Below are 17,368 nucleotides of genomic sequence, written 5' to 3' on the forward strand. Positions count from 1 at the left end.
CTAAGCGTCCATGACTAGCAACCAAACCTGTAGTTGACTCTAAATCCAACAGAGAGGAATAATACTTCTGGGGAAGGACTGTATGGGTGTCATTGAATCCCACTTTAAGTTCTAGGTTTTTTTCCTCATAAACTCATTTGCTATGATAGTGAATGCATACAGGATGTATCTTGAAATAAAATCCAGTGCTCTCTACAAAATAATCTTTCTAATGAAAAAATCAAAGAAAGTGTCAGGCCCCTATAATACTAGTGATTCCCCCATTACTATTGTCATTGTATCCCTTATTGTTATTATTGTGCCCCTATTGTCCCCATATTGTTATTAGTATGCCCCATAGAAACCCACTATTGTTATTTTTGTGCCCTTATGTTATTACTGTTATGTCGGCTTGATTATATTGTGACCCCTTAGACTCCTATATATAGAAGGGAGGTTTAGTCATTTGTATCATCCAAGAATTGTTCATTTGTGTAATTTAAAGGAGGTTGCCCTCTCGAAGAGGTTGAATTATAAGGCGTTGATCTATCTTTTCTATCTTTTTGTGAGTTGGTTCCTAACATTTGGTATCATAGCTTTGTATTCTAGGGTTTCACTGCTCCAAATAGGTCATTGTGGAATTTTTTCTATAACTTTCTTTTCTGCCCCATTTCAGAAGATAAAAAAAAACCCATTTGAGAAAATATTGTTCTAACATTCTAGTTCCAATTTTAGGGCTTTTATCGCTACATGTGTGGAGATATGATTTAAGGAAGTTAGGGTTTTTGCAGACTCCCAAATTACATTCAAAACAGGTGACCTGGGGAAATCATCATAACTTTGTCTTGGAGAATCAGATTGAAATTTCATAAGACATTTCAAAAAGAGGACAGACCGTAGCTTGCTGTGTATCAGTTTCAGGTACTAAGGTCGAAACAATCGAACGTGGCACATCGTACAAGTTCACTCTACTGAACTAGTCTATAATCAGGTCACCGTGGGAGATTTGGCATAACTATTTCTTGGAGAATCTAATCTTGATCAGAATTGTGGGGTTAGAAAGAGGACTCAAAGGGCTACCGCATGAAAATATTTCAAATACTCGAGATCCGTAGTTATAGAGATACAACAGATTCAATATCGAGCTCTTACAAAGTGAAAAAACGGTGTGTAGTTTTTTTTTTTTAAATTTTGCATTAGATTGGTTTGGAAAATTATTTTGAAGGAATTCAAAGGGAATAGTGAAGAATTTTTAGCATTAATTAATGCCCCAAAGAAAGAAAATGGAAACACCTAGTAAGCAACATGAAAGCTCTAGCATGACACGTGAAGAAGAGGAAGAAATGCAACATGATATATCAAAATTACAAGACCAAGTACAACAAATTTCACTCTCACTAAAGGTAAATGAAGCCAACATGAATGGCGTGGAGGCTAAGATGAATGGCATGGAAGCCAAGATGAATGGCGTGGAAGATAATATGAATGGCATGCAAGCTAAGATGGTTGGCATGGAAGCTAAGAGGAATGGCATGAACACTAAGATGAATGGAATGGACGATAAGATGGAAGAATTGAAGATAAATTTGAATAAGTTGCTACAAGAAATGATCACTAATGGTGAAAGGGTAGTAAAGGAAACTCATGATGAGAACAAAAGAAATGTTAATCATGATTTCATAGACTCTAATGTTGGATTGAAGACCCACCATGTTCCAAAAATTGATATGAGGAAGTTTGATGGCAAGGATCTCGGAACATGGATACTACAGATGGAGCAATTTTTCGATCTCCATAATGTGCAAAACACACAAAAGGTACGTATTGCAACTTTATATTTGGAACCAAATCAGTTTGTATGGTATTGATGGCTTTGCTCTCGTAAACAAATTGTCACTTGGGAAATTTTTACGGAAGAAATGATAGCACATTATGAGGATACAAAAAGCAACACCTTTTTTAGCCAATTGATAAATGTCAAACAAAAGGGTTCAATGATGGAGCACATTAAGGACTTGCAAAAATTGAACATAAGGGGAAAAGATATTCCAGAGGAGCATAGGATTGATGTGTTCATAGGGACTTTAAAGGATAATATCCGACATGAGGTTCGCCTTTGGGAACCTTATTCATTGGAGAAGACATTCAGGTTAGCAAGAAAAATGGAAAGCAAAATTATGGCAACCAGGAAGCCTACCACTCACAACTATAAAGATGGAAGTGTTGTTTCCCCTAGCCTTCCACAACCTACAAGGTTGAAACCACAACAATTGGAAGAAAAAAGAGCAAAAGGGCTTTGTTACAGTTGTGATAGCAAATACACTAAAGGTCATAAGTGTGCTGAGAAGAAATTATTCTACATAGATTGTGAAGAGGAGGAAGAAAAGGAAAAAGAAATGTCAAAAGAAGAGGATATACTCTAGGAACAAACCCTAGATAAAGAAGAAATGAATCCGACCATATCTTGTAATGCATTGGCTGGAATTACCACTCCTCAAACTATCAAGATAGAAGGACATATCAAGAAGAAAAAGGTAATAGTGTTGATTGATTTGGGAAGTACCCATAATTTTATTCATTGTAAGATAGCAAAGGAATTGAATTTCTTCCTATATCCAACACCAGAGTGTCAAGTGATGGTTGCAAGTGGAGGAACCATAAATTTCTCTGGAAAGTGCCCTAATATCAAGCTATACATGGGAGAATATGTATTGAATAGGCCAATGCTTTCCATTCCAATGGGTGCTGCTGATGTTGTACTAGGAGTCTAATGGCTTAAATACTTTTTAGAACAAAGATTATCCTCTAAAGAACAACAAAAATGGGTCACAAAGATGTTGGGTTATGACTTTGAAATCACCCACAAAAATGGGAAGCAAAATGTTGTGGCAGATGCACTCTCAAGAAAGGATGAGGATGTGGAACCATTGTTGTGCGCCATTTCTATTATCCAACCAGATTGGATAAATGAAGTAAGGGAGGAATGGAAGGATGAAGAAGAAGTGTGGGCACTCATTCGAAAGTTACAACAAGATCCAAGTACATTTGATACATTTAGCTGGAAAAATGATTCGTTATGGTACAAAGATCGCTTATACCTATGTAAGAATTCCCAACTCAAACAAAAGATTCTTAGAATTGCACACTTCTCCCTTAGGAGGGCACTCATGATTTTTAAAAACTTACCACAGGGTTAAGAAGGAATTGTTTTGGGATGGCCTTAAATCGGATATTCAAAACTTTGTGGCGGAATCCTTGGTTTGCCAACAAAATAAAGTTGAAACAATTAAGACCCCAGGTCTATTACAACCTTTATCCATTCCAAGCCAATGTTGGGAGGAGGTTTCAATGGATTTTATCACAGGTTTACCGAAGTTTTACGGAAAGAGTGTCATCATGGTGGTAGTTGACAGACTTACCAAGTTTTCACACTTTTGTGCATTACCACATCCATTTAAATCCAGTATAATTTCTAATGCATTTATGGAAAGAATTCAAAGCTACATGGAAAACCAAAAATTATTGTAAGTGACAGAGATCCCATTTTCACCGGAAATTTTTGGACAGAATTATTTTCTTGTCTCGGTACTCGGTTAGCTCATAGCTCATCTTATCATCCTCAATTTGATGGGCAAATTGAGATAGTAAACAAATTTTTGGAAGGATATCTTCATTGCTTTGTATCTGATAAATAGACACAATGGGTCAAATGGTTGCCTTAGGCTGAATGGTGGTATAACACTTCCTTCCATACTGCAGCAAAAATGACCCCATTTATGGCACTCTATGGATATCATCCACCATCCATCACATCATATTTAAGATAAAATTCTAAGGTTCAAGCAATGGAGCATCACATCGAGCATCAAAAACAAATTCTCCAACTCTTAAAGGATAACCTCACGTTAGCACAAAATAGAATGAAACAACAGGTAGATCAACATCGGAGTGAAAGAAGTTTTGATGTAGGTGACTGGGTATTCCTATGGCTACAACCATATAAACAAATGTCCCTCAAGCAAGCTAACAAGGATAATAAATTATCACCAAAGTATTATTGTCCGTACAAGGTGTTGCAAAAGATTGGTACTATGGCATACAAATTGGAGCTTCTTGCAGCTTCCCGAGTGTACCCAGTTTTCCATGTTTCATGTTTAAAGAAGGTTATAGGTGACAAGCTCCCAGTTCAAACAATATTGCCAAAACTTGACGAGGAAGGAAAAATCATATTGGAATGAGAAGCAGTCACAAAAACAAGAACTCGATAGCTACGAAATAGATCAATTTCGGAGTATCTCATCAAGTGGAAGAACTTATCCGCTGAAGATTCCACATGGGAGGACGAGAATTATATACAGAAGCATCCAGAACTACTCAAGGGTTGAGGACAATGCTTTTCGGAAGGAGAGGGGCATGTTAGGCCCCTATAATACTAGTGATTCCCCCATTACTATTGTCATTGTATCCCTTATTGTTATTATTGTGCCCCTATTGTCCCCATACTGTTATTAGTATGCCCCATAGAAACCCACTATTGTTATTTTTGTGCCTTTATGTTATTACTGTTATGTCGGCTTGATTATATTGTGACCTCTTAGACTCCTATATATAGAAGGGAGGTTTAGTCATTTGTATCATCCAAGAATTGTTCATTTGTGTAATGTAAAGGAGGTTTCCCCCTCGAAGAGGCTGAATTCTAAGGCGTTGATCTATATTTTCTATCTTTTTGTGAGCTGGTTCCTAACAGAAAGTGAAGCAAAGGTCAATAGGAAGAAACATACATCCCATATAAAGCTTCAACAATCAATATGTGCACGTGAACATGTAATGAATAGAGAAACCAATCCAGACACTACAAAGGTAATGAAAGAATCTCCTGCTAAAACACTATTGAGTCCCACCTCACTAGCATCAACCCCCATAAAAGCAACAATACTTGCAAACAGATCAGGTGTTTCATTTCCAAGAGGAAGAAGAGTCACTCTGGCTACTGTTGGTGGTAGCTTCAAAAACTTGGACAATTTCTCTAAAGAAAAACAAAAGGAATCTGCTGCAATGTTACCCAACATATAGAATAATGCGATGAGCCAAAGAGCTAAGATGACATAGCCAAATATGTGTCATTTTTCACATGTGTAGTAGAAAAATGATATGTAATAAAAAACTCCCCTGGATGTGCACTGCTTGTGGGTTTCTGTATCCCGTCCATTCTTTCACTTTTGCACATAGAGAATGAGAGTGAACATTCTGCAAAATTTCCAAACCACTAGGCACCACAAGGGATGTTTCTGATGAGTTTTCTATTACAGGGTGTTGTTGTTTATCTACTAATATTTTAGCCAAAATTCCTGAAAAATTAAGGCTTGGTTATGATGGGTTTTGAATAATAATTCTCGACTTATTGCGGTCTATATCCAAAACTGAATTATCTCTATTGAAAATCCACTTGTGTGATGCTTTTGGTCCACTGTTGGATTCAAATCTCTCCGAGCTCCATCTAAAAGAGGCTTTTGAAGAATCCCCACCGAGGAAAACAGGGGATTTCATAAGATTTTTTGCAGTTAGAAAGAAAAACAAACAGCAGAACAACAAACCCTGGATTATACAGTATGCAAAAGTGTTTTCGCAGTTTTCCCAAACCTAATTTTGCCATAATTTCACTCAAAAAACTAAATTATATTTCCCCATCTTGACTAATACAATTTGCATCATCGATTTTCCGTATTTTCCATAGGCGTGATGAGGAATTCAACCTTCAAAGGCCAAATATTTGGGAATTTCTATGCTCCCAACCCGTAACAATAATTCTATAAAAGGAAAACAAATATTTTTTCTAGACAGAAAATGCAGAAGGGTGTGAAATTCTGATCATGGGCATAGCTGAAACAGAAGAAACAATCAAAAGGGTACCTGAATTTGACTTGCAGTCACTAATTTAGTGGATTCTGGATCAAATATTGTCGCTGATTTAGTAGATTATGGATTAAATATTGTTGCTAGAAAGCTCATGAAGACCTCTTTCCCTGTTTATTGTCGGCTAAAAAATGGCTCTAACATGTTTAATACTAAACAGGGAATCTAAAAAAGAATGCAAAAAAAGAACCACGTTGCAGTGATGCCATGAAATTTGGTTGCCCCTTCCGTTTCATCCACGAATGTCAAAGATGGAGATGGTTCTCGTAAGTCAAACACTTCCCAAATCAAACACCCTTGTACCAAATCCTAAAAATGATGCATACGGAGATCTTTGTCAGATTATCACAATCTTCTGCTGTAGCCATCGCAACCGTTGAAGATGGAGCCTGGACTTCATAGAAGCAATGGCTACTTATAATATCAACATCTGGCACGAATCTTGACTCTTAAACCTTTCTTACTAGTGAAGAGAGTGGGGACGTGATTTCGCTGGTCTACCACTTAGTCAATGGCCAATAGGGATGATAGTTTCCATTGTTCTTATGTCACATGGCCAATTTTAATTAGACAAAGGATGACGAAAATAAAAACTTACCATTGGTTGGGGTGAACAATGTCTTCTCACCCCAACCCCGCAACCCCGAAGAGCAAAATACCTTCGATGTAATTAGGGCCCATAAGAGGTCGTGGGACTAAATAACACAACACGCTAATTCAATAGTGTTTTCAAATTGACAAGGAGTCCATGACGAAACGCCAGGTTGTTGGCAGTTAGAATGATCGATCTAGTAGAGAACGTGGACAACTGGCAAGGCCCCATCGCTCTCTTACTTGCTTTAGGGAGGGGCTTAGACGTTGATGGTCGACCTTTCCCATGAATAGTACCAATCTTTAAGAGTTTAGTGCCGATCTTTAAGAGTACATATGGTGTTATATATTTGAGATAGTTGTACATGTTGTGAAATGAGTACACAATATAATCATAATAGAATAAAACCTTAACCAATTATATTGTAGATAAATAAATTTAAATATAATAATAACTAAAAAATTCAGCCTATAATGTTAAACTATGGAGAGACTGCAAATTTGTTTTAGTCAAAACTAGAGTGTTACCCTACCAAAAGAAAAATCGAATGCGTAATACCATGTCTATGACATGTATAATGAGAAAAAAGTGCACATGTCTTCCATAAATTTTGGTTTAAGGGGGGATTTAAAACTAAAAAATAATTATTAATTCTAATTTTAATAAATTAAAAGATAAGATTGGGAATTTTTATGGATTTTAATTAAAAAATATTTTTTATAATATAATAATATTTTCATTTCAATTTTAAAAACATCTTATCCTTTTATTATTTTATTGAACTAGTAATATAAAAGTATATAGTTAAGGGTGATAAAGATTGTTCTTTATTTTAGAGGAAACCAAAAATACACTTTTGAATGGTGACTTACTAGAGCTTTAAGTAACTCAGAAAAGGTATTAGTTTAATTTTTGAGATTGAGGATCATTAATGAAAATCATATTAAAAGACTTATTGTAACATTAATGATCAAATTAATGTTAATGGCATTCTCTTCAAGTGATGGAGGCTTATAACAACTATCAAGAGAATAAAAACCAACGTCATCGGGTTTCAAAGTTTTGATTTCTTTCATATTCTAAGGATGATTCAATCAAAAGAAAACCATCTAGCCAACAGGATTATTATTCTAAACTACATTAGTTTAAGAACAACATGCAAGAATGCATTCTACCCCACATCTTAAGTATTTATCCATAGTCATGAAGTAGACTTGCATGAGAACAACTGACATGTTCATTTACATTGGAGGGTTTACTATGATTCACAGAAACCAAGAAGTAATAAGTCCATCATACCTTCACACTCGATGAATAATGTGGGAGTGATCTCATCAATTACTCTGAATGTTAAGTTTTATTGCAAATGGGATAATGGATTTTTTTATAGGCTTGAAGCTTGGGGCATTTCATTGACTTATAGGTTTGTGGCTTTCAGTTCTATTCCATCTTGATCCAATTCAATGCTCTGAATTGGGTTCTAGCTCTCTTCGATTACCCTTGTGGAACCCCGACCTTAACCTTGGCTTACATGGCTCACGTTTTATCGGCTCTAATTCGCATGCCTCAAGTGGCTCAACTTTTTTTGTTAGCATAATTTTTGTGGCTCAAGTCTTGTTGGCTTTAGTTGCATGGCTTAGATTTAGTTGGCTTTAATTTTCACTACTCAAGTTCCCTTACCTCTAGTTTGAGTCATTTAGTTGGGTGATCTAGTAGGTTTGGTTTGTGAAACATTTTGTTTTCATTTAGTGTATGCTCCTCCTAAATCCCTCTATTTCCCTCTACATTGAATTACAAAAAGTTATTATTCTCTTCATATTTCTATTTTACCAGTTTTCCCAAGGATGTTGTAAAGCAAACACATTACTAAATATGCTAGACTATTAATTGTGGGTAGGGTTAAGGTGTTATTTCAAATTTTAGGTAATGTTAATAGTATGGACCATGGGAATTCTAGGAGACACCCACTATTTAGGATCACTAATATTCATGTAATCTTGAGAAGGTAGGAGAATTATATCACTAATCATAAGAACTCAATTTTCTCGATTACTAGTAGGATGCATATGAAGAAAAGGTTAGAAACTATGAATTTTCATTCATATTGGGAACCCTACATAATGAAAAGATAAAAATTAAGGGAATTAAAGCTAAGTATATTGCACTCCAAAAACTACTTGTGAATATATTAAAAAGTATGATTCTAACTGTCAAGTGGATTTAGCTCAAGTAGTTGGGAAAAATGTTTGTGATCCTCTCCACCCAACTTCCATTCCTATGGAGTGACATGTTGGCCCATTGTGATAAATATATAAGGGTAGATGACCCTAGGTGGGATACCTTAGCTCTTTCTAAATCATATGTTTTCTAATAGGTGTTGGGTTGTGTGTTGTTGGCACCAACCTGGGGTTATAGTGACAACTAGCTAGATTTGACCTAAGCCTTGCCTACGTAACCCAAACCAGTTACCAATTCCTTTAGATTTTAAAAGGAAAAATACAACTTCAACGAATTCAAATTCTAAGTTGTCAATTGGGTCTACAATGGAAGAACAAAAAGAAGATGAAATAATGTAAAGCAATATGAATATGTGGATTAGAACTTTAACCAATACAAAAAAAATTGGAATGCATTTTGAACATTTCATGTATATTTGTATTACGATGTTAACAATTATGAATATTAGGTGAATGCATAAATGTGAGTTACACTTTTGGGTCAAATGTGGCGATGAAATTTCAAAATTTTACTCTTTTATCAAATTGAAGCCCTCAGAGCCGTTGAAGTTCATATAAGCATTGTGAATTTTGATTCACAGTAAAAAGAAAATTTGTGGAGAATTATGTTGTTGTCCTAATGAGTTTTTGTGCAAATATTTTTAGTGTCGTATAATATGTCAATTTTCCATTAAATGGAATTCTTGTCCTTGCAAATTTTCACACATCTTAAGAGGTATGTGTGTGTTCAAGTAGCATAACTTAGTCTACAATCTCTCTCTCTCTCTCTCTCTCTCTCTCTCTCTCTCTCTATATATATATATATATATATATATATATATATATATATATATATTGATTCACATGGAGAGAGCTAAGTTTTTCATATTAATTTTTTTTATGCAAAATTATATTTGTTTTTATTTTTCAAAGTTGGTGAACTAATATTTCAATTGCATTTTGGAGACACTGTTCACGTAAGGCTTTTTCAACTATTTAAATAAATTGAAAAGTGAAGAGAACCCTTTTGAAGAGGACTTGTAAATGAAGATAGTGGTATTTTCTGAATTTTTTCATTGTGTATATTTTATCTTATTGATTTTTTATTCAACCTATTTAAAATTGTTAAAAAAATTCAAGCATTATGTTTAAAAGAAATTAGATGAAAAATATTATATGAATTCGAAAATGTTAATTCATATGCCATTGGATAGAGGATTCCTTCATGAATCCAACACGATCAACTCCACCATCTAAGGACAAATTTATCCCTAAGTCAACTAGGGTACAAAATGGTGTTGCAGGAAATTTTGTAGAAGGGGTGCTAATTGTGGATTTTATGACTTCATAAGCTCGATCAAGTGCTTAGCTGGATCGAGAATTTCGCAATCCTCGATCAAGCCATTTACATGGTTAACAAGGGCTCAATCAAGTCTCTATAAAAAAAATGTGAAGCCCATAATTTATATTTTAGAATCAATAAAGATATAAAATTTAATCCATCCACAATTTAACTAAGTTGATATGATATTATTTTATTAAAAATGAAAATTCAATTGGATCTAGGTTATGAACAACATTAGAAAAATTTTATGCTATTGTGCATAGATGCACATTGTACAACCTAGTATGGGAGCAATGTGTAAGTATGTATGTGTGCGCTCAAAATATACCTTATCATATACCTTGAGTTTGAATAGATCATAAATTTACCTTACACAAAAGTTTTTACCACATTTTAAAATTAAAAATTATATTATAATTTTTGTTGTCATGTCATGTAAAAACCTTAATAATTTAATATAATATTAAAAAAATATTATTATTATTAATAAATTAAATTATGAAATATGATATTAATATCAAAAATTTAATATTAATTAAGAAGCCCTTGAAAAAATTCATATAAGCATTGCTAATTTTAATTCACAGTGAAAAGTCGTGAAGAAGTCGTTCCCATGAAAAAACTTGCCCCGAGAAACGGATTAAACTTTCAATCTCATCTATATATTTGAAATCCGAAACAACAAACATGTTTATTGTATAATGTTTCCTATCCAAAGACGAGAAACCTAAAGACCACTAGATGCCATTTATTTTGGAGTGAGCGCTGTTATTAGCGCATACCACAGGAAAGTAATCAACGAGCCAATTCTACTGCTGGTTGATAAAGTTTCCTTGGTTTCTACAGCATGAAAAATTATCCAGTCAATCAGTTGGAAAACTTACAGCTAGGCCAGACTCCCAAAAAGCATCAATGGAAAAAACTTGAGCATTTTTGGCATTGTATTCACTCAAAACAATTTCACGCAACCATCACTAGTAGACGGTCCTATTCATGTTCTGTTCTAGGGTTTTGTTTTCGTTAGGACATCAAATTGTGAGCCTTCTTTATGACAGCTCGTGTGGCTACATATAATACATGCAAAATATCTATGTTTCAAAATAGTAAGCCATATTAATGGATATTCACAACATCTCTGGCTCTTGTCTGTTAATTAGGTAGTAGGATATGTTACACATACTTTAGCGTTTCTCAAATTGAGTAAACAAAAAGCTGAATTTGAAAATCTATAAGACTCGAGTAGTTCTGTTGCTGCTAGTCTTCGGTTTGAACAATCTAAACTTTTAGAAGATAACAAATCACTTTAAAAGAATATTGAATATCTTCACTCCCTCGGCCAATAGTTAGAATTTGATGTATAAAATTTAAAAGTGTCTGTTGTTTTCAAGATATGTATAAAAGAATGTAAATATACTGCAACATCAACCGTTAGAATTTGATGTATAAGATTTAAAAGTGTCCGTTCTTTTCCAGATATGTATAAAAAAATATAAATATACTGTAACATAAATATACAAAATATTGGAAAAACAGAAATTCTATTTGAAAGAAAAAAAAATAAAAATAGATATAAAAAAATGTAAATATACTGCAACATAAATATACAAAATATTGGAAAAACATAAATTCCATTTGAAGGAAAAAAACACAAAAACAAAAAGTACGAGGGCAAAGGAAGAATCGAGATTAAATATCACTATACAAAATATTGGAAAAACATAAATTCCATTTGAAGGGAAAAAACACAAAAACAAAAAGTACGAGGGCAAAGGAAGAATCGAGGTTAAATATCACTATGGTCATAAAAAGATAAATAAAAACTGGTGGTAAAATGTTATTTCCTCCTTGAAAAATGCTATATTAGGGACTGAGCATCATGTATTAACGTAGGGTTGGTACCCACAAATTTATAGAAAAACAATGTGTCTTTCAATTTTTTTTTGGGTTAAATTGTTACTATGGCTCGTGGTATTCGAGCTCAACCAATGATTCTTCAAAAAAAATTGGTTAAAGTGTTCCTATGGCTCACGTGATATCTAGAGAAAATCTTGTAAGAGTTGACTAACATAAAATATACGTTACAATTTGAAATAGTCTACAATATTGCAGTGGAAATTATTAATAAAAGAATATTGGGCTTCGGTAGCTTATTGATAAAATAGACCTTTTAAACTGAAATTGGAAACAAAATTGTTTGAAAATTGTGGAATCTACTACCAGACAAGTTAGATGGTTTTAAGTACCTTGGAAAAAACAAATCTTAAATAAACTTCTTGTTTTACATAAGATTGAATGTGAGATATAAATATTATCTATTAGAATGGTGTATACTTGATATCTAGAAAATATCTGTACATTTATTAAAGAGAAAAAAGAAACCTCTCTAATTTCTTGGATGACAAACTTCACAGGTCTAGAATAAAGAGTATAATACACGCGTATCCTTTGTAGTTGTCAACATTTTGGAGGTAGATGGACCTTGGCAAGCGTTGTACTCTCACCGTAAGAAACAAGTGTCTTACTCTATTACCCAACACAGCGTCACTAGATTCCAATAGTTACCTAATACAAAATCAAATAGTAATTTAAATAATAGAAGTTCATAGTAAAGTATGTTATGATACTCTCAGCAATGGTGCATGCAACATACCTCTTCATTGACATGGATTTCGTGGTCTCCATACAATTGTAATGCCTCCTCAACATGGGTACCAGTGTATACAAGATATGCACATTACCATCAACCTTGTTCGGCCTTTACCTGCTTGTTAGAATATCATAAAATGGGATCACACGTCAGACATCAAAATTTTAATGCAGAATGGTGGACATAACTTACCAAGCACAAGACTCAATATTGAATATATTCATATATTTAGAGTACTAAACAAGATTTTCTTCGGGAATCCATAGACGGTCTTGTCCCAATAACTGAAGGTAATTAGACCAGAAGCAGCTTTAGCGAATCTGAAGATGGCATACTTTTTGTATGTGAACTAGTTGAGCCATGTTACTGTGCTTATTTTTTATTGTATTTAAGTATGTTTAGGTAATATGATTTAAAGCTTTGTTTTCTAATAGACTTGGGACCATAAATAGCTCATATTTTTGGACAGAGACGCAAATCAACAATAAAAAGAATCCCACAAGTTATTTAACAACAAAAGAAAATAATATCTGAAGTCGCTTCAGCGAATCTGAAAAAGGAAGCTATTTTATATCTGGGCCTAGTTGAGCCATGTTATAAGGCCTTTTTTTTCCGTGTTTAAGTATGTTTTAGGTGAAATTATTCAAAACTCTATTACTTGAACATTCTCAGTGCTGTATCAACGGAAGAGCACGAGGGGTATGTGTTACTCAAATTACCATATTTCAAATTACCATATTGAGGAAGCCACAATAATGCCATGGAAGTTGCAGAAAACGTGTCAGAGTATCAAGTTTTTTATTCCCTTGAATAACAAGCTACAAATGTCTAGGAGCGATACGGTTGACCTTCAAAGCTTTGCTTGCATTTCCTGCCAATTCCAAAAACTCTGCAGTCAAATACTCCAAAATAACGGCAGAATATACAACTCTGCTCCCACTCTGACATTTGATCAAGATATGTGAGATTTCAGCAGGCGATGGATACGTCCCACTAGGAACTGCATCCGAAAAAATATACTCAAGTTGAGTGACGTCGAGGCCTCTCTGAGGTTGTTTCTTGATACATGGTAGTAGTGTAATGGTCATCGCCTCGTCTTGAATCCTCAGTTAAAGGCTGTTGCTGAATCCTCTCCAAGAACATAAGAGCAAAATCTCTGGTAAAACCAAATCACCTTGCGTTCAAATCACACCCATGAGAAAATTGCCACGACGAAGCTGATAATGAAGAGTAAAACTCCATATTTGACAAAGAAACGTCATGTTGGGTGAGAGAAAGAAATCTGAGAACTGGAATTTCCAATATGGACATTCTGAGTGGTGAAGAGAAAAATATTGATATCGACCAATCTTCCGGCCATTAGCGTCGAGGTTGAGAGTACTCGTAGTTGTAAGCACACCAAACCACCTGAGAAACAGAGAAAATGATTAGGGCATGCTTTCTTGAAGTGAAATTATCAATATGATGTTTGGACATGTCTAAGGTTAATACAAACGTGAAATCGAGAGAAGCCCAAAAGCACTACTCAATCTCAAAAGAAGGAATGATGAATATAAAGTTAAAAGACCAATTCCCAGCAACTTTCCTGGGCACATATCATTCATGGAAAAAACCACCAATGCCCACAGAAGCCCCGTGACAAGAAATTTGAGCGTGTAAAACAAACTAGTATCTTTTGTAACAATATAAATACCAAGTGGCGTGGACCAGGATCCCAACAACAAAGGCACTGTCAGTCCAACAAGTGTATTAAACATAGGTCCTGCATAGGTCTTGAAATTGCAATCTGAACCCCACCTCCTCCTTTTAATGCTAAAGTAACATTTGACATCTAATCACCCATTGAATTCCCCCTGGCCAGCACTGTCAAGCCCAAGATTGACGGATTTATCTCAAAAATTACACCAAAGGAAATCAACAAAGCCACCAACTCATTTGCAATAATGTAACACCACACTATACTTATTATGAAACCTCCAAAAACCCAAGGAAACAATAATTTCCATGGAGATACTCATTACGAAACCTCCAACAACCCAAGGAAACAAGAATGTTTGTGGAGGGTGTTATCTTGGCTGTAAAATATCAAATAGTTCCAAATATATCACCAAAAATTCCTCCAACAACATATGCTATCTTGCCAATGCCCAAGGGCTTGACTTCTGGAATATTCTAGAACAGAGCCAAAAGAATTGGTGACAATGTTACAGATGCAACTGCAACGCCTTTTGACCATCAGTCATCTTCCACTATGGGGATGGTCGGTTGTCACGTTATTGTCAATGGCCATTCGACAAAACATTGTAGAAATCCAAATAAAGAACACCTTGTTTGATCATTTTCACTATCCTCGCTCCATCCCCACAGGTGTAGAATATGAAATGAATTATTTCAAGCCAATTGAGAAGCCACAGTACTATGAAGAAAAATACATATAAAAAAAGGATAAAAAAATTAAAAAACACAGTTTGTGTGAGCTAAGAAATGTTGCAAATCTCATATATTAATTCAGCTATTAACTACATTCTTATATAGTAAAACTATTACTAAAATCTACTCTGAAACAAATCTACTGACATCACAGCTAATTTTCAACACTTTCCAGCAGTGACCACCCTAACAATCTGCTGCTTTAATTTTGCAGAGAACACAAAATCTGCTGGTTACATTGTCAACCATTTACACAACTAATTAAGCATTATTCCCAACACTCCCCCTTAATGATTAATGAGGATTTACTATCTTATCTCATAGTGCTAAAAACTGATCTTTTGCAATTGCTTTGGTGAAGATATCTGCTAGTTGATGCTGAGTATTTATATGCTTCAATTCAATATCCTTCTTCTACACCAAATCTCTAATGAAGTGATATTTCAGGTCAAAATGCTTTGTCGTGCTGTGATGAACTGGATTCTTTGCTAACTTGATGACACTTACATTATCACAATAAATCACTGTAGGCTAAACTTGTTTTTCTCCAATTTCTTCCAAAAATTTTCTAAGCCAAAGAGCTTGCGTACCTGCTGAGGTAACTGCAACACACTCCGCTTCTGTGGATGAGAGGGCAACAATGCTTTGTTTTTTTGAGCTCCATGTGATCAAACCAGAACCAAAAGAGAAACAATTTCCAGATGTGGACTTACGGTCATCAAGACTACCTCCCCAATCTGAATCACTAAATCCAACAAGATTGAACTTTTCAGAAGAGTAGTAATGAATACCAAAATTTAGAGTGCCTTTCACATACCTTAAAATCCTCTTGGCTGCCTTCATATGTATTTCAGATGGATTTGTCATATATCTTGAAACAAGTGAAACTGAATATGTAATATCAGGCCTTGTGTGGGTTAGAAATATCAAGCTCCCCACAATACTTCTGTAAGTTTTCTCATCAATTAAATCAGCACCATCATCTCTACATAACACCTCTCCATGAGCACTTGGAGTAGGGGATGGATGACAATCAAGCATATCAAATTTATTTAGCATATCCTGTGCATACTTTGTCTGACAAATGAAAATCTCATCCTTACTTTGATAAACCTCCATTCCTAGAAAATATTTCATGATGCCTAGATCTTTCATCTCAAATTCATTCATCATAGCAACTTTGAATTTATCATTCATCTTAGAACTACTACCCATATACAATAGATCATCAACATACAAACTTATGATTAAAATATCAATACCTTCTTGTTTGTAGTAAAAGGTAGGATCATTCTTACTTCTCTGGAAGCCATTTTCCTGAAAGTATCCATCAATCCTTGCATACCACGCTCTTGGTGCGTGCTTAAGGCCATACAAAACCTTCATGAACTTGTAGACATTATTCTCCTTTCTTTCCACTTCAAAACCTTGTGGTTGCTCCACATATACTTCCTCTTCTAAGTACCCATTCAAGAAGGCACTTTTCACATCCATATGATGTATGCTCCACTTTTTATGAGCTGCTAATGAAATCAACATTCTAATGGTCTCCTGTCTTGCTACTGGTGCAAATGTCTCTTCATAATCAATTCCATACTTCTGTGTGAATCCTTTAGCAACTAATCTTGCTTTGTGTCTTTCAACACTCCCATCACTGTTAAATTTAGTCTTATAGACCCATTTGGTGCCAATCTTTTTCTTGTCATGTGGAAGCTCTGTCAACTTCCAAGTGTCATTCCTTTGAATGGAATCCATCTCTTCTTGCATGGCTTGCATCCAAACCTCATTAGTACATGCATCTTCAAAACATGATGGTTCAAATTCAGCCTTGGCTAATAAAGCAAAATTGACTATCTCACCTATTGGGCTTTCTTCATGTGCTTGATTTGCACTCCTCTCATAAATATCACTCAATCTTCTTACCTTCCTTGTAGAACTTGGAGAAGAAGTTGGACTTGAACTTGATGTTGAAGAAATTGATGAAGGTCTGCTTGGTGGAGTTAAGCCACTAGTTACAGAAACATTAGTTGGCTGCTCATGATCATTATCAACAATTATATCATCATTCAAAATAGATTTTGTCTTCTCAACATGGCCTTTTTGATGACCATAAACTCCCCCTTCATAAAAAAATTACATCTCTTGAAACAATAAGCTTGCTAGTTAGAGGATTATACAATTTATAAGCCTTGCTTGTCTCACTATACCCAATAAAAATACATAACTCACTCTTTGCATCTAATATT

At 34.7% G+C, this 17,368-nt stretch overlaps 1 pseudogene; it reads right to left on the reverse strand.

The window, feature by feature from the left end:
* Positions 1 to 13,873: 13,873 nt before the first annotated feature.
* Positions 13,874 to 14,960, reverse strand: LOC149162577 (cation/calcium exchanger 4 pseudogene; annotated as a pseudogene).
* Positions 14,961 to 17,368: the final 2,408 nt, after the last annotated feature.

Source organism: Pinus tabuliformis, chromosome 5_2, assembly GCF_031772625.1.
Source record: "Pinus tabuliformis cultivar Carrire ecotype Pingquan chromosome 5_2, CPIR1, whole genome shotgun sequence".
In the NCBI taxonomy this organism is placed as follows: domain Eukaryota; kingdom Viridiplantae; phylum Streptophyta; class Pinopsida; order Pinales; family Pinaceae; genus Pinus; species Pinus tabuliformis.